We start from the raw sequence: 18,588 nt of genomic DNA on the forward strand, positions 1-18,588 counted from the left end.
TTTGTAGTGATTGTGAAGGCATACAGGATGTTGACACTGGCAGGGACGCAAACCTCAGTGATATATTATAGGCAGGTTTGCCATACGGGCACCAGCGTTTTCTCAGACAAATAGATATGAATGTCGATGATCCTATAATCATGGCCCGAGTTGCAGTGTGAAATACAAAATAACCGGGACAAAATCACACTGATGTTTATGCAAATGGAGATGCCGGGGATTGAACCCGGGACCTCATACATGCGAAGCATGCGCTCTACCACTGAGCTACATCCCCTCGGTGTGCGGTGGGCCTGTCCTGCAGACATCTTTTCCTGGGAGAATTCTTCCGGTCAAAATATGCTGCCAACTGAAGCACTAGCAAAAGACCAGGGAAAACGGGAGCAAGACTGGAAAAGCACATGGTCAGCTGAAGCAGTGTGCATTATGCTTCTCCATAAGAGATGACTTCCAGGGGAAGTATTCCACCAGAGGATTACCATGCTCAAAGAGCCATCTAGTGGACAGAGACCATATGACAGTCAAAAAAAGGGAAACAATTGGAGATGCCAGGGATTGGACCCAGGGCCTCATCCATGCAAAGCAAGTGCTCTACCACTGAGCTACATCGCCTCGGTATGCAGTGTGTCTGTCCCGCAGACATAATTTTCAGGGAGAACTCTTCTGGTCAAAACATTCTGCCGAGTGAAGCACTAGCAAAAGAGCAGGGAAAACTGGAGCAAGAATGGAAAACCTCATGGTCACACTGAAGCAGTGTGCATTTTGCTTCTCCATAAGAGATGACTTCCAGGGGAAGATTTCCACCAGAGGATTACTGTGCTCAAAGGGCCATCTAGTGGATAGAGATCATATGACAGTCAAAAAGAGAAACAAGTGGAAATGCCCCAGGTCCTCATACGTGCAAAGCATGCGCTCTACCACTGAGCTACATCCCCGCTGAGAGGACACTTCCTCATCACACCTAAAAGCTTCAGGAGGGAGTGGGCTAAGTAAGGAAAGGGGTTTGCAGTAGTGCATATGAAAAAACATGACAACTGCCAAATTACATCTTACTACTTACAATGACAAAGTTAAAGCGCCAGGTCGATCTCATCACGTTGGTGCCTGAGACATCACATAATGTGACACAGCCATCTCGTATAGATGCCCCAGATTTGAGAAGTGTAGTTATGGAGAAAAAATAAATATATATATATATATATATATATATGTATGTCTTCAAACACCAAAATTGAGATAGCACCATTTCGCGCAGGAATTCCTCCAGCCGAAAGCCCACAAATGTTGCTGGATAGACTGACACCTCTTTGGATGTCCTTCTGTATTTGCTGGCTAGTGTAAAGCAACGTGGACCCACCACTCTATAGCTCTGCCGTCAAGAGTGTCCATAGCACACTGGGCAGATGTCGCTTCTCTAGGCAGACAAGCAGTGGAATTCTGCGGAAGGTCAATGGTGCTTCCATTGGTTTTGCCACTAGGCGATCCATTGCAGCCCTAGAATGAAGCATAGCCCGCTGAATACATTCAGGGTGTTCTGCGGTGGGAAAGGTCAGAGGGGGTGATAGTTGGTGAGCGTGCACAGCACCTCAGAATGACACCACTGCCTAGCAGGGGGACCGGTGGAGACACTATTCTCAGCCAATGCCTCTCTGAACGAGTCTGCCTTGTTTCATCCCGGTAAGAGATCAGGCTAACGGGCTTCCAATGAAAAAAGCAGACATCAGACTGAAGCATGGTGCACCGTGCATGTCCACAATCATCGGCTCCAAAGAGAAGACGTTCAGGAACAGGATTTAGTATGGCAAAAGAACACATCATCCTAATTCCTATGTACAGTATAAAAAGCCCACAATTGAGGAAAAATATCACATGGAAATGCCTGGGATCGAACCTGTGGCCTCATACTTCCCAAGTATGTGCTCTACCACTGAATTACATCCCCACTGCCAGCAAGGAACTGTGAAATCTACCAGATGCTGACTGGCTGCTTGGGACTAACAGCTCCCAGAACTGACGGTAACTGTCGAATTGGAGTTTCCAAATGGCAGACTTCAGTTTAGAGCCACCTGTGTCTGGTTGTCCATAGAAACATGCAGAAAGGCTGCCCCCCCCCATGCAATTCCCCTGACCAACTAATGAAAAATATCAATATGTTCAAGACTTTTGCTTTTAGAAGCCAGAGATAGGCCCCAGCAGCAGAGCTGGTAGGATATTCCAGCTCAAAACTAACAAGTTACAGAACCTGATCGACTTAGGTTGACAACAGAGGCACATCTGTGGCCACATCCAGTGAAAACAAATTATTTTTAAAGCTAGGCATCATATGCTACAAAGGTACAATGGTGGAGCTATACATTCGGAACCAAAACAATCGACTGAAAAGAAACGCAAGGCAATGCCAATCCTTTCACGATTCTGCACCGTTAAAACTGTGGTGTGATGTTTCTCTCTGTGCATTTCTATTTGTAGTGATTGTGAAGGCATACAGGATGTTGACACTGGCAGGGACGCAAACCTCAGTGATATATTATAGGCAGGTTTGCCATACGGGCACCAGCGTTTTCTCAGACAAATAGATATGAATGTCGATGATCCTATAATCATGGCCCGAGTTGCAGTGTGAAATACAAAATAACCGGGACAAAATCACACTGATGTTTATGCAAATGGAGATGCCGGGGATTGAACCCGGGACCTCATACATGCGAAGCATGCGCTCTACCACTGAGCTACATCCCCTCGGTGTGCGGTGGGCCTGTCCTGCAGACATCTTTTCCTGGGAGAATTCTTCCGGTCAAAATATGCTGCCAACTGAAGCACTAGCAAAAGACCAGGGAAAACGGGAGCAAGACTGGAAAAGCACATGGTCAGCTGAAGCAGTGTGCATTATGCTTCTCCATAAGAGATGACTTCCAGGGGAAGTATTCCACCAGAGGATTACCATGCTCAAAGAGCCATCTAGTGGACAGAGACCATATGACAGTCAAAAAAAGGGAAACAATTGGAGATGCCAGGGATTGGACCCAGGGCCTCATCCATGCAAAGCAAGTGCTCTACCACTGAGCTACATCCCCTCGGTATGCAGTGTGTCTGTCCCGCAGACATAATTTTCAGGGAGAACTCTTCTGGTCAAAACATTCTGCCGAGTGAAGCACTAGCAAAAGAGCAGGGAAAACTGGAGCAAGAATGGAAAACCTCATGGTCACACTGAAGCAGTGTGCATTTTGCTTCTCCATAAGAGATGACTTCCAGGGGAAGATTTCCACCAGAGGATTACTGTGCTCAAAGGGCCATCTAGTGGATAGAGATCATATGACAGTCAAAAAGAGAAACAAGTGGAAATGCCCCAGGTCCTCATACGTGCAAAGCATGCGCTCTACCACTGAGCTACATCCCCGCTGAGAGGACACTTCCTCATCACACCTAAAAGCTTCAGGAGGGAGTGGGCTAAGTAAGGAAAGGGGTTTGCAGTAGTGCATATGAAAAAACATGACAACTGCCAAATTACATCTTACTACTTACAATGACAAAGTTAAAGCGCCAGGTCGATCTCATCACGTTGGTGCCTGAGACATCACATAATGTGACACAGCCATCTCGTATAGATGCCCCAGATTTGAGAAGTGTAGTTATGGAGAAAAAATAAATATATATATATATATATATATATATGTATGTCTTCAAACACCAAAATTGAGATAGCACCATTTCGCGCAGGAATTCCTCCAGCCGAAAGCCCACAAATGTTGCTGGATAGACTGACACCTCTTTGGATGTCCTTCTGTATTTGCTGGCTAGTGTAAAGCAACGTGGACCCACCACTCTATAGCTCTGCCGTCAAGAGTGTCCATAGCACACTGGGCAGATGTCGCTTCTCTAGGCAGACAAGCAGTGGAATTCTGCGGAAGGTCAATGGTGCTTCCATTGGTTTTGCCACTAGGCGATCCATTGCAGCCCTAGAATGAAGCATAGCCCGCTGAATACATTCAGGGTGTTCTGCGGTGGGAAAGGTCAGAGGGGGTGATAGTTGGTGAGCGTGCACAGCACCTCAGAATGACACCACTGCCTAGCAGGGGGACCGGTGGAGACACTATTCTCAGCCAATGCCTCTCTGAACGAGTCTGCCTTGTTTCATCCCGGTAAGAGATCAGGCTAACGGGCTTCCAATGAAAAAAGCAGACATCAGACTGAAGCATGGTGCACCGTGCATGTCCACAATCATCGGCTCCAAAGAGAAGACGTTCAGGAACAGGATTTAGTATGGCAAAAGAACACATCATCCTAATTCCTATGTACAGTATAAAAAGCCCACAATTGAGGAAAAATATCACATGGAAATGCCTGGGATCGAACCTGTGGCCTCATACTTCCCAAGTATGTGCTCTACCACTGAATTACATCCCCACTGCCAGCAAGGAACTGTGAAATCTACCAGATGCTGACTGGCTGCTTGGGACTAACAGCTCCCAGAACTGACGGTAACTGTCGAATTGGAGTTTCCAAATGGCAGACTTCAGTTTAGAGCCACCTGTGTCTGGTTGTCCATAGAAACATGCAGAAAGGCTGCCCCCCCCCATGCAATTCCCCTGACCAACTAATGAAAAATATCAATATGTTCAAGACTTTTGCTTTTAGAAGCCAGAGATAGGCCCCAGCAGCAGAGCTGGTAGGATATTCCAGCTCAAAACTAACAAGTTACAGAACCTGATCGACTTAGGTTGACAACAGAGGCACATCTGTGGCCACATCCAGTGAAAACAAATTATTTTTAAAGCTAGGCATCATATGCTACAAAGGTACAATGGTGGAGCTATACATTCGGAACCAAAACAATCGACTGAAAAGAAACGCAAGGCAATGCCAATCCTTTCACGATTCTGCACCGTTAAAACTGTGGTGTGATGTTTCTCTCTGTGCATTTCTATTTGTAGTGATTGTGAAGGCATACAGGATGTTGACACTGGCAGGGACGCAAACCTCAGTGATATATTATAGGCAGGTTTGCCATACGGGCACCAGCGTTTTCTCAGACAAATAGATATGAATGTCGATGATCCTATAATCATGGCCCGAGTTGCAGTGTGAAATACAAAATAACCGGGACAAAATCACACTGATGTTTATGCAAATGGAGATGCCGGGGATTGAACCCGGGACCTCATACATGCGAAGCATGCGCTCTACCACTGAGCTACATCCCCTCGGTGTGCGGTGGGCCTGTCCTGCAGACATCTTTTCCTGGGAGAATTCTTCCGGTCAAAATATGCTGCCAACTGAAGCACTAGCAAAAGACCAGGGAAAACGGGAGCAAGACTGGAAAAGCACATGGTCAGCTGAAGCAGTGTGCATTATGCTTCTCCATAAGAGATGACTTCCAGGGGAAGTATTCCACCAGAGGATTACCATGCTCAAAGAGCCATCTAGTGGACAGAGACCATATGACAGTCAAAAAAAGGGAAACAATTGGAGATGCCAGGGATTGGACCCAGGGCCTCATCCATGCAAAGCAAGTGCTCTACCACTGAGCTACATCCCCTCGGTATGCAGTGTGTCTGTCCCGCAGACATAATTTTCAGGGAGAACTCTTCTGGTCAAAACATTCTGCCGAGTGAAGCACTAGCAAAAGAGCAGGGAAAACTGGAGCAAGAATGGAAAACCTCATGGTCACACTGAAGCAGTGTGCATTTTGCTTCTCCATAAGAGATGACTTCCAGGGGAAGATTTCCACCAGAGGATTACTGTGCTCAAAGGGCCATCTAGTGGATAGAGATCATATGACAGTCAAAAAGAGAAACAAGTGGAAATGCCCCAGGTCCTCATACGTGCAAAGCATGCGCTCTACCACTGAGCTACATCCCCGCTGAGAGGACACTTCCTCATCACACCTAAAAGCTTCAGGAGGGAGTGGGCTAAGTAAGGAAAGGGGTTTGCAGTAGTGCATATGAAAAAACATGACAACTGCCAAATTACATCTTACTACTTACAATGACAAAGTTAAAGCGCCAGGTCGATCTCATCACGTTGGTGCCTGAGACATCACATAATGTGACACAGCCATCTCGTATAGATGCCCCAGATTTGAGAAGTGTAGTTATGGAGAAAAAATAAATATATATATATATATATATATATATGTATGTCTTCAAACACCAAAATTGAGATAGCACCATTTCGCGCAGGAATTCCTCCAGCCGAAAGCCCACAAATGTTGCTGGATAGACTGACACCTCTTTGGATGTCCTTCTGTATTTGCTGGCTAGTGTAAAGCAACGTGGACCCACCACTCTATAGCTCTGCCGTCAAGAGTGTCCATAGCACACTGGGCAGATGTCGCTTCTCTAGGCAGACAAGCAGTGGAATTCTGCGGAAGGTCAATGGTGCTTCCATTGGTTTTGCCACTAGGCGATCCATTGCAGCCCTAGAATGAAGCATAGCCCGCTGAATACATTCAGGGTGTTCTGCGGTGGGAAAGGTCAGAGGGGGTGATAGTTGGTGAGCGTGCACAGCACCTCAGAATGACACCACTGCCTAGCAGGGGGACCGGTGGAGACACTATTCTCAGCCAATGCCTCTCTGAACGAGTCTGCCTTGTTTCATCCCGGTAAGAGATCAGGCTAACGGGCTTCCAATGAAAAAAGCAGACATCAGACTGAAGCATGGTGCACCGTGCATGTCCACAATCATCGGCTCCAAAGAGAAGACGTTCAGGAACAGGATTTAGTATGGCAAAAGAACACATCATCCTAATTCCTATGTACAGTATAAAAAGCCCACAATTGAGGAAAAATATCACATGGAAATGCCTGGGATCGAACCTGTGGCCTCATACTTCCCAAGTATGTGCTCTACCACTGAATTACATCCCCACTGCCAGCAAGGAACTGTGAAATCTACCAGATGCTGGCTGGCTGCTTGGGACTAACAGCTCCCAGAACTGACGGTAACTGTCGAATTGGAGTTTCCAAATGGCAGACTTCATTTTAGAGCCACCTGTGTCTGGTTGTCCATAGAAACATGCAGAAAGGCTGCCCCCCCCCATGCAATTCCCCTGACCAACTAATGAAAAATATCAATATGTTCAAGACTTTTGCTTTTAGAAGCCAGAGATAGGCCCCAGCAGCAGAGCTGGTAGGATATTCCAGCTCAAAACTAACAAGTTACAGAACCTGATCGACTTAGGTTGACAACAGAGGCACATCTGTGGCCACATCCAGTGAAAACAAATTATTTTTAAAGCTAGGCATCATATGCTACAAAGGTACAATGGTGGAGCTATACATTCGGAACCAAAACAATCGACTGAAAAGAAACGCAAGGCAATGCCAATCCTTTCACGATTCTGCACCGTTAAAACTGTGGTGTGATGTTTCTCTCTGTGCATTTCTATTTGTAGTGATTGTGAAGGCATACAGGATGTTGACACTGGCAGGGACGCAAACCTCAGTGATATATTATAGGCAGGTGTGCCATACGGGCACCAGCGTTTTCTCAGACAAATAGATATGAATGTCGATGATCCTATAATCATGGCCCGAGTTGCAGTGTGAAATACAAAATAACCGGGACAAAATCACACTGATGTTTATGCAAATGGAGATGCCGGGGATTGAACCCGGGACCTCATACATGCGAAGCATGCGCTCTACCACTGAGCTACATCCCCTCGGTGTGCGGTGGGCCTGTCCTGCAGACATCTTTTCCTGGGAGAATTCTTCCGGTCAAAATATGCTGCCAACTGAAGCACTAGCAAAAGACCAGGGAAAACGGGAGCAAGACTGGAAAAGCACATGGTCAGCTGAAGCAGTGTGCATTATGCTTCTCCATAAGAGATGACTTCCAGGGGAAGTATTCCACCAGAGGATTACCATGCTCAAAGAGCCATCTAGTGGACAGAGACCATATGACAGTCAAAAAAAGGGAAACAATTGGAGATGCCAGGGATTGGACCCAGGGCCTCATCCATGCAAAGCAAGTGCTCTACCACTGAGCTACATCCCCTCGGTATGCAGTGTGTCTGTCCCGCAGACATAATTTTCAGGGAGAACTCTTCTGGTCAAAACATTCTGCCGAGTGAAGCACTAGCAAAAGAGCAGGGAAAACTGGAGCAAGAATGGAAAACCTCATGGTCACACTGAAGCAGTGTGCATTTTGCTTCTCCATAAGAGATGACTTCCAGGGGAAGATATCCACCAGAGGATTACTGTGCTCAAAGGGCCATCTAGTGGATAGAGATCATATGACAGTCAAAAAGAGAAACAAGTGGAAATGCCCCAGGTCCTCATACATGCAAAGCATGCGCTCTACCACTGAGCTACATCCCCGCTGAGAGGACACTTCCTCATCACACCTAAAAGCTTCAGGAGGGAGTGGGCTAAGTAAGGAAAGGGGTTTGCAGTAGTGCATATGAAAAAACATGACAACTGCCAAATTACATCTTACTACTTACAATGACAAAGTTAAAGCGCCAGGTCGATCTTATCACGTTGGTGCCTGAGACATCACATAATGTGACACAGCCATCTCGTATAGATGCCCCAGATTTGAGAAGTGTAGTTATGGAGAAAAAATAAATATATATATATATATATATATATATATATATATATATATATATGTATGTCTTCAAACACCAAAAATGAGATAGCACCATTTCGCGCAGGAATTCCTCCAGCCGAAAGCCCACATATGTTGCTAGATAGACTGACACCTCTTTCAGATGTCCTTCTGTATTTGCTGGCTAGTGGAAAGCAACGTGGACCCACCACTCTATAGCTCTGCCGTCATGAGTGTCCATAGCACACTCGGCAGATGTCGCTTCTCTAGGCAGACAAGCAGTGGAATTCTGCGGAAGGTCAATGGTGCTTCCATTGGTTTTGCCACTAGGCGATCCATTGCAGCCCTAGAATGAAGCATAACCCGCTGAATGCATTCAGGGTGTTCTGCGGTGGGAAAGGTCAGAGGGGGTGATAGTTGGTGAGCGTGCACAGCACCTCAGAATGACACCACTGCCTAGCAGGGGGACCGGTGGAGACACTATTCTCAGCCAATGCCCCTCTGTCTGAACGAGTCTGCCTTGTGTCGTCCCGGTAAGAGATCAGGCTAACAGGCTTCCAATGAAAAAAGCAGACATCACACTGAAGCATGGTGCACCGTGCATGTCCACAATCATCGGCTCCAAAGAGAAGACGTTCAGGAACAGGATTTAGTATGGCAAAAGAACACATCATCCTAATTCCTATGTACAGGATAAAAAGCCCACAATTGAGGAAAAATATCACATGGAGATGCCTGGGATCGAACCTGTGGCCTCATATTTCCCAAGTATGTGCTCTACCACTGAGTTACATCCCCACTGCCAGCAAGGAACTGTGAAATCTACCAGATGCTGGCTGGCTGCTTGGGACTAACAGCGCCCAGAACTGACGGTAACTGTCGAATTGGAGTTTCCAAATGGCAGACTTCATTTTAGAGCCACCTGTGTCTGGTTGTCCATAGAAACATGCAGAAAGGCTGCCCCCCCATGCAATTCCCCTGACCAACTAATGAAAAATATCAATATGTTCAAGACTTTTGCTTTTAGAAGCCAGAGATAGGCCCCAGCAGCAGAGCTGGTAGGATATTCCAGCTCAAAACTAACAAGTTACAGAACCTGATCGACTTAGGTTGACAACAGAGGCACATCTGTGGCCACATCCAGTGAAAACAAATTATTTTTAAAGCTAGCCATCATATGCTACAAAGGTACAATGGTGGAGCTATACATTCGGAACCAAAACAATCGACTGAAAAGAAACGCAAGGCAATGCGAATCCTTTCACGATTCTGCACCGTTAAAACTGTGGTGTGAAGGTTCTCTCTGTGCATTTCTATTTGTAGTGATTGTGAAGGCATACAGGATGTTGACACTGGCAGGGACGTAAACCTCAGTGATATATTATAGGCAGGTTTGCCATACGGGCACCAGCGTTTTCTCAGACAAATAGATATGAATGTCGATGATCCTATAATCATGGCCCGAGTTGCAGTGTGAAATACAAAATAACCGGGACAAAATCACACTGATGTTTATGCAAATGGAGATGCCGGGGATTGAACCCGGGACCTCATACATGCGAAGCATGCGCTCTACCACTGAGCTACATCCCCTCGGTGTGCAGTGGGCCTGTCCTGCAGACATCTTTTCCTGGGAGAATTCTTCCGGTTAAAATATGCTGCCAACTGAAGCACTAGCAAAAGACCAGGGAAAACGGGAGCAAGACTGGAAAAGCACATGGTCAGCTGAAGCAGTGTGCATTATGCTTCTCCATAAGAGATGACTTCCAGGGGAAGTATTCCACCAGAGGATTACCGTGCTCAAAGAGCCATCTAGTGGACAGAGACCATATGACAGTCAAAAAAAGGGAAACAATTGGAGATGCCAGGGATTGGACCCAGGGCCTCATCCATGCAAAGCAAGTGCTCTACCACTGAGCTACATCCCCTTGGTATGCAGTGTGTCTGTCCCGCAGACATAATTTTCAGGGAGAACTCTTCTGGTCAAAACATTCTGCCGAGTGAAGCACTAGCAAAAGAGCAGGGAAAACTGGAGCAAGAATGGAAAACCTCATGGTCACACTGAAGCAGTGTGCATTTTGCTTCTCCATAAGAGATGACTTCCAGGGGAAGATTTCCACCAGAGGATTACTGTGCTCAAAGGGCCATCTAGTGGATAGAGATCATATGACAGTCAAAAAGAGAAACAAGTGGAAATGCCCCAGGTCCTCATACATGCAAAGCATGCGCTCTACCACTGAGCTACATCCCCGCTGAGAGGACACTTCCTCATCACACCTAAAAGCTTCAGGAGGGAGTGGGCTAAGTAAGGAAAGGGGTTTGCAGTAGTGCATATGAAAAAACATGACAACTGCCAAATTACATCTTACTACTTACAATGACAAAGTTAAAGCGCCAGGTCGATCTCATCACGTTGGTGCCTGAGACATCACATAATGTGACACAGCCATCTCGGATAGATGCCCCAGATTTGAGAAGTGTAGTTATGGAGAAAAAATAAATATATATATATATATATATGTATGTCTTCAAACACCAAAAATGAGATAGCACCATTTCGCGCAGGAATTCCTCCAGCCGAAAGCCCACAAATGTTGCTGGATAGACTGACACCTCTTTCGGATGTCCTTCTGTATTTGCTGGCTAGTGGAAAGCAACGTGGACCCACCACTCTATAGCTCTGCCGTCATGAGTGTCCATAGCACACTCGGCAGATGTCGCTTCTCTAGGCAGACAAGCAGTGGAATTCTGCGGAAGGTCAATGGTGCTTCCATTGGTTTTGCCACTAGGCGATCCATTGCAGCCCTAGAATGAAGCATAACCCGCTGAATGCATTCAGGGTGTTCTGCGGTGGGAAAGGTCAGAGGGGGTGATAGTTGGTGAGCGTGCACAGCACCTCAGAATGACACCACTGCCTAGCAGGGGGACCGGTGGAGACACTATTCTCAGCCAATGCCCCTCTGTCTGAACGAGTCTGCCTTGTGTCGTCCCGGTAAGAGATCAGGCTAACAGGCTTCCAATGAAAAAAGCAGATATCACACTGAAGCATGGTGCACCGTGCATGTCCACAATCATCGGCTCCAAAGAGAAGACATTCAGGAACAGGATTTAGTATGGCAAAAGAACACATCATCCTAATTCCTATGTACAGTATAAAAAGCCCACAATTGAGGAAAAATATCACATGGAAATGCCTGGGATCGAACCTGTGGCCTCATACTTCCCAAGTATGTGCTCTACCACTGAATTACATCCCCACTGCCAGCAAGGAACTGTGAAATCTACCAGATGCTGGCTGGCTGCTTGGGACTAACAGCTCCCAGAACTGACGGTAACTGTCGAATTGGAGTTTCCAAATGGCAGACTTCATTTTAGAGCCACCTGTGTCTGGTTGTCCATAGAAACATGCAGAAAGGCTGCCCCCCCCCATGCAATTCCCCTGACCAACTAATGAAAAATATCAATATGTTCAAGACTTTTGCTTTTAGAAGCCAGAGATAGGCCCCAGCAGCAGAGCTGGTAGGATATTCCAGCTCAAAACTAACAAGTTACAGAACCTGATCGACTTAGGTTGACAACAGAGGCACATCTGTGGCCACATCCAGTGAAAACAAATTATTTTTAAAGCTAGGCATCATATGCTACAAAGGTACAATGGTGGAGCTATACATTCGGAACCAAAACAATCGACTGAAAAGAAACGCAAGGCAATGCCAATCCTTTCACGATTCTGCACCGTTAAAACTGTGGTGTGATGTTTCTCTCTGTGCATTTCTATTTGTAGTGATTGTGAAGGCATACAGGATGTTGACACTGGCAGGGACGCAAACCTCAGTGATATATTATAGGCAGGTTTGCCATACGGGCACCAGCGTTTTCTCAGACAAATAGATATGAATGTCGATGATCCTATAATCATGGCCCGAGTTGCAGTGTGAAATACAAAATAACCGGGACAAAATCACACTGATGTTTATGCAAATGGAGATGCCGGGGATTGAACCCGGGACCTCATACATGCGAAGCATGCGCTCTACCACTGAGCTACATCCCCTCGGTGTGCGGTGGGCCTGTCCTGCAGACATCTTTTCCTGGGAGAATTCTTCCGGTCAAAATATGCTGCCAACTGAAGCACTAGCAAAAGACCAGGGAAAACGGGAGCAAGACTGGAAAAGCACATGGTCAGCTGAAGCAGTGTGCATTATGCTTCTCCATAAGAGATGACTTCCAGGGGAAGTATTCCACCAGAGGATTACCATGCTCAAAGAGCCATCTAGTGGACAGAGACCATATGACAGTCAAAAAAAGGGAAACAATTGGAGATGCCAGGGATTGGACCCAGGGCCTCATCCATGCAAAGCAAGTGCTCTACCACTGAGCTACATCCCCTCGGTATGCAGTGTGTCTGTCCCGCAGACATAATTTTCAGGGAGAACTCTTCTGGTCAAAACATTCTGCCGAGTGAAGCACTAGCAAAAGAGCAGGGAAAACTGGAGCAAGAATGGAAAACCTCATGGTCACACTGAAGCAGTGTGCATTTTGCTTCTCCATAAGAGATGACTTCCAGGGGAAGATTTCCACCAGAGGATTACTGTGCTCAAAGGGCCATCTAGTGGATAGAGATCATATGACAGTCAAAAAGAGAAACAAGTGGAAATGCCCCAGGTCCTCATACGTGCAAAGCATGCGCTCTACCACTGAGCTACATCCCCGCTGAGAGGACACTTCCTCATCACACCTAAAAGCTTCAGGAGGGAGTGGGCTAAGTAAGGAAAGGGGTTTGCAGTAGTGCATATGAAAAAACATGACAACTGCCAAATTACATCTTACTACTTACAATGACAAAGTTAAAGCGCCAGGTCGATCTCATCACGTTGGTGCCTGAGACATCACATAATGTGACACAGCCATCTCGTATAGATGCCCCAGATTTGAGAAGTGTAGTTATGGAGAAAAAATAAATATATATATATATATATATATATATATGTATGTCTTCAAACACCAAAATTGAGATAGCACCATTTCGCGCAGGAATTCCTCCAGCCGAAAGCCCACAAATGTTGCTGGATAGACTGACACCTCTTTGGATGTCCTTCTGTATTTGCTGGCTAGTGTAAAGCAACGTGGACCCACCACTCTATAGCTCTGCCGTCAAGAGTGTCCATAGCACACTGGGCAGATGTCGCTTCTCTAGGCAGACAAGCAGTGGAATTCTGCGGAAGGTCAATGGTGCTTCCATTGGTTTTGCCACTAGGCGATCCATTGCAGCCCTAGAATGAAGCATAGCCCGCTGAATACATTCAGGGTGTTCTGCGGTGGGAAAGGTCAGAGGGGGTGATAGTTGGTGAGCGTGCACAGCACCTCAGAATGACACCACTGCCTAGCAGGGGGACCGGTGGAGACACTATTCTCAGCCAATGCCTCTCTGAACGAGTCTGCCTTGTTTCATCCCGGTAAGAGATCAGGCTAACGGGCTTCCAATGAAAAAAGCAGACATCAGACTGAAGCATGGTGCACCGTGCATGTCCACAATCATCGGCTCCAAAGAGAAGACGTTCAGGAACAGGATTTAGTATGGCAAAAGAACACATCATCCTAATTCCTATGTACAGTATAAAAAGCCCACAATTGAGGAAAAATATCACATGGAAATGCCTGGGATCGAACCTGTGGCCTCATACTTCCCAAGTATGTGCTCTACCACTGAATTACATCCCCACTGCCAGCAAGGAACTGTGAAATCTACCAGATGCTGGCTGGCTGCTTGGGACTAACAGCTCCCAGAACTGACGGTAACTGTCGAATTGGAGTTTCCAAATGGCAGACTTCATTTTAGAGCCACCTGTGTCTGGTTGTCCATAGAAACATGCAGAAAGGCTGCCCCCCCCCATGCAATTCCCCTGACCAACTAATGAAAAATATCAATATGTTCAAGACTTTTGCTTTTAGAAGCCAGAGATAGGCCCCAGCAGCAGAGCTGGTAGGATATTCCAGCTCAAAACTAACAAGTTACAGAACCTGATCGACTTAGGTTGACAACAGAGGCACATCTGTGGCCACATCCAGTGAAAACAAATTATTTTTAAAGCTAGGCATCATATGCTACAAAGGTACAATGGTGGACCTATACATTCGGAACCAAAACAATCGACTGAAAAGAAACGCAAGGCAATGCCAATCCTTTCACGATTCTGCACCGTTAAAACTGTGGTGTGATGTTTCTCTCTGTGCATTTCTATTTGTAGTGATTGTGAAGGCATACAGGATGTTGACACTGGCAGGGACGCAAACCTCAGTGATATATTATAGGCAGGTTTGCCATACGGGCACCAGCGTTTTCTCAGACAAATAGATATGAATGTCGATGATCCTATAATCATGGCCCGAGTTGCAGTGTGAAATACAAAATAACCGGGACAAAATCACACTGATGTTTATGCAAATGGAGATGCCGGGGATTGAACCCGGGACCTCATACATGCGAAGCATGCGCTCTACCACTGAGCTACATCCCCTCGGTGTGCGGTGGGCCTGTCCTGCAGACATCTTTTCCTGGGAGAATTCTTCCGGTCAAAATATGCTGCCAACTGAAGCACTAGCAAAAGACCAGGGAAAACGGGAGCAAGACTGGAAAAGCACATGGTCAGCTGAAGCAGTGTGCATTATGCTTCTCCATAAGAGATGACTTCCAGGGGAAGTATTCCACCAGAGGATTACCATGCTCAAAGAGCCATCTAGTGGACAGAGACCATATGACAGTCAAAAAAAGGGAAACAATTGGAGATGCCAGGGATTGGACCCAGGGCCTCATCCATGCAAAGCAAGTGCTCTACCACTGAGCTACATCCCCTCGGTATGCAGTGTGTCTGTCCCGCAGACATAATTTTCAGGGAGAACTCTTCTGGTCAAAACATTCTGCCGAGTGAAGCACTAGCAAAAGAGCAGGGAAAACTGGAGCAAGAATGGAAAACCTCATGGTCACACTGAAGCAGTGTGCATTTTGCTTCTCCATAAGAGATGACTTCCAGGGGAAGATTTCCACCAGAGGATTACTGTGCTCAAAGGGCCATCTAGTGGATAGAGATCATATGACAGTCAAAAAGAGAAACAAGTGGAAATGCCCCAGGTCCTCATACATGCAAAGCATGCGCTCTACCACTGAGCTACATCCCCGCTGAGAGGACACTTCCTCATCACACCTAAAAGCTTCAGGAGGGAGTGGGCTAAGTAAGGAAAGGGGTTTGCAGTAGTGCATATGAAAAAACATGACAACTGCCAAATTACATCTTACTACTTACAATGACAAAGTTAAAGCGCCAGGTCGATCTTATCACGTTGGTGCCTGAGACATCACATAATGTGACACAGCCATCTCGTATAGATGCCCCAGATTTGAGAAGTGTAGTTATGGAGAAAAAATAAATATATATATATATATATATATATATATATATATATATATATATATGTATGTCTTCAAACACCAAAAATGAGATAGCACCATTTCGCGCAGGAATTCCTCCAGCCGAAAGCCCACATATGTTGCTAGATAGACTGACACCTCTTTCAGATGTCCTTCTGTATTTGCTGGCTAGTGGAAAGCAACGTGGACCCACCACTCTATAGCTCTGCCGTCATGAGTGTCCATAGCACACTCGGCAGATGTCGCTTCTCTAGGCAGACAAGCAGTGGAATTCTGCGGAAGGTCAATGGTGCTTCCATTGGTTTTGCCACTAGGCGATCCATTGCAGCCCTAGAATGAAGCATAACCCGCTGAATGCATTCAGGGTGTTCTGCGGTGGGAAAGGTCAGAGGGGGTGATAGTTGGTGAGCGTGCACAGCACCTCAGAATGACACCACTGCCTAGCAGGGGGACCGGTGGAGACACTATTCTCAGCCAATGCCCCTCTGTCTGAACGAGTCTGCCTTGTGTCGTCCCGGTAAGAGATCAGGCTAACAGGCTTCCAATGAAAAAAGCAGACATCACACTGAAGCATGGTGCACCGTGCATGTCCACAATCATCGGCTCCAAAGAGAAGACGTTCAGGAACAGGATTTAGTATGGCAAAAGAACACATCATCCTAATTCCTATGTACAGGATAAAAAGCCCACAATTGAGGAAAAATATCACATGGAGATGCCTGGGATCGAACCTGTGGCCTCATATTTCCCAAGTATGTGCTCTACCACTGAGTTACATCCCCACTGCCAGCAAGGAACTGTGAAATCTACCAGATGCTGGCTGGCTGCTTGGGACTAACAGCGCCCAGAACTGACGGTAACTGTCGAATTGGAGTTTCCAAATGGCAGACTTCATTTTAGAGCCACCTGTGTCTGGTTGTCCATAGAAACATGCAGAAAGGCTGCCCCCCCATGCAATTCCCCTGACCAACTAATGAAAAATATCAATATGTTCAAGACTTTTGCTTTTAGAAGCCAGAGATAGGCCCCAGCAGCAGAGCTGGTAGGATATTCCAGCTCAAAACTAACAAGTTACAGAACCTGATCGACTTAGGTTGACAACAGAGGCACATCTGTGGCCACATCCAGTGAAAACAAATTATTTTTAAAGCTAGCCATCATATGCTACAAAGGTACAATGGTGGAGCTATACATTCGGAACCAAAACAATCGACTGAAAAGAAACGCAAGGCAATGCGAATCCTTTCACGATTCTGCACCGTTAAAACTGTGGTGTGAAGGTTCTCTCTGTGCATTTCTATTTGTAGTGATTGTGAAGGCATACAGGATGTTGACACTGGCAGGGACGTAAACCTCAGTGATATATTATAGGCAGGTTTGCCATACGGGCACCAGCGTTTTCTCAGACAAATAGATATGAATGTCGATGATCCTATAATCATGGCCCGAGTTGCAGTGTGAAATACAAAATAACCGGGACAAAATCACACTGATGTTTATGCAAATGGAGATGCCGGGGATTGAACCCGGGACCTCATACATGCGAAGCATGCGCTCTACCACTGAGCTACATCCCCTCGGTGTGCAGTGGGCCTGTCCTGCAGACATCTTTTCCTGGGAGAATTCTTCCGGTTAAAATATGCTGCCAACTGAAGCACTAGCAAAAGACCAGGGAAAACGGGAGCAAGACTGGAAAAGCACATGGTCAGCTGAAGCAGTGTGCATTATGCTTCTCCATAAGAGATGACTTCCAGGGGAAGTATTCCACCAGAGGATTACCGTGCTCAAAGAGCCATCTAGTGGACAGAGACCATATGACAGTCAAAAAAAGGGAAACAATTGGAGATGCCAGGGATTGGACCCAGGGCCTCATCCATGCAAAGCAAGTGCTCTACCACTGAGCTACATCCCCTTGGTATGCAGTGTGTCTGTCCCGCAGACATAATTTTCAGGGAGAACTCTTCTGGTCAAAACATTCTGCCGAGTGAAGCACTAGCAAAAGAGCAGGGAAAACTGGAGCAAGAATGGAAAACCTCATGGTCACACTGAAGCAGTGTGCATTTTGCTTCTCCATAAGAGATGACTTCCAGGGGAAGATTTCCACCAGAGGATTACTGTGCTCAAAGGGCCATCTAGTGGATAGAGATCATATGACAGTCAAAAAGAGAAACAAGTGGAAATGCCCCAGGTCCTCATACATGCAAAGCATGCGCTCTACCACTGAGCTACATCCCCGCTGAGAGGACACTTCCTCATCACACCTAAAAGCTTCAGGAGGGAGTGGGCTAAGTAAGGAAAGGGGTTTGCAGTAGTGCATATGAAAAAACATGACAACTGCCAAATTACATCTTACTACTTACAATGACAAAGTTAAAGCGCCAGGTCGATCTCATCACGTTGGTGCCTGAGACATCACATAATGTGACACAGCCATCTCGGATAGATGCCCCAGATTTGAGAAGTGTAGTTATGGAGAAAAAATAAATATATATATATATATATATGTATGTCTTCAAACACCAAAAATGAGATAGCACCATTTCGCGCAGGAATTCCTCCAGCCGAAAGCCCACAAATGTTGCTGGATAGACTGACACCTCTTTCGGATG

At 46.2% G+C, this 18,588-nt stretch overlaps 8 non-coding genes across 8 annotated transcripts; all 8 read right to left on the reverse strand.

Annotated features, from left to right (window-relative positions):
* Positions 1-205: 205 nt before the first annotated feature.
* Positions 206-277, reverse strand: TRNAA-CGC (transfer RNA alanine (anticodon CGC)). The gene has a single exon. It is a non-coding gene; the product is annotated as a tRNA-Ala (tRNA).
* Positions 278-2,667: 2,390 nt separating this feature from the next.
* TRNAA-CGC (transfer RNA alanine (anticodon CGC)) lies at positions 2,668-2,739 on the reverse strand. The gene has a single exon. It is a non-coding gene; the product is annotated as a tRNA-Ala (tRNA).
* A 2,390-nt stretch (positions 2,740-5,129) lies between these two features.
* TRNAA-CGC (transfer RNA alanine (anticodon CGC)) lies at positions 5,130-5,201 on the reverse strand. The gene has a single exon. It is a non-coding gene; the product is annotated as a tRNA-Ala (tRNA).
* Positions 5,202-7,591: 2,390 nt separating this feature from the next.
* On the reverse strand, positions 7,592-7,663 carry TRNAA-CGC (transfer RNA alanine (anticodon CGC)). Its single transcript has one exon. It is a non-coding gene; the product is annotated as a tRNA-Ala (tRNA).
* Positions 7,664-10,074: 2,411 nt separating this feature from the next.
* Positions 10,075-10,146, reverse strand: TRNAA-CGC (transfer RNA alanine (anticodon CGC)). The gene has a single exon. It is a non-coding gene; the product is annotated as a tRNA-Ala (tRNA).
* A 2,389-nt stretch (positions 10,147-12,535) lies between these two features.
* On the reverse strand, positions 12,536-12,607 carry TRNAA-CGC (transfer RNA alanine (anticodon CGC)). The gene has a single exon. It is a non-coding gene; the product is annotated as a tRNA-Ala (tRNA).
* A 2,392-nt stretch (positions 12,608-14,999) lies between these two features.
* TRNAA-CGC (transfer RNA alanine (anticodon CGC)) lies at positions 15,000-15,071 on the reverse strand. The gene has a single exon. It is a non-coding gene; the product is annotated as a tRNA-Ala (tRNA).
* Positions 15,072-17,484: 2,413 nt separating this feature from the next.
* TRNAA-CGC (transfer RNA alanine (anticodon CGC)) lies at positions 17,485-17,556 on the reverse strand. Its single transcript has one exon. It is a non-coding gene; the product is annotated as a tRNA-Ala (tRNA).
* Positions 17,557-18,588: the final 1,032 nt, after the last annotated feature.

This window comes from Ambystoma mexicanum, assembly GCF_040938575.1.
Source record: "Ambystoma mexicanum isolate Mex_15411 chromosome 12 unlocalized genomic scaffold, UKY_AmexF1_1 Mex_chr12_unloc.1, whole genome shotgun sequence".
NCBI classification, from domain to species: Eukaryota; Metazoa; Chordata; class Amphibia; order Caudata; family Ambystomatidae; genus Ambystoma; species Ambystoma mexicanum.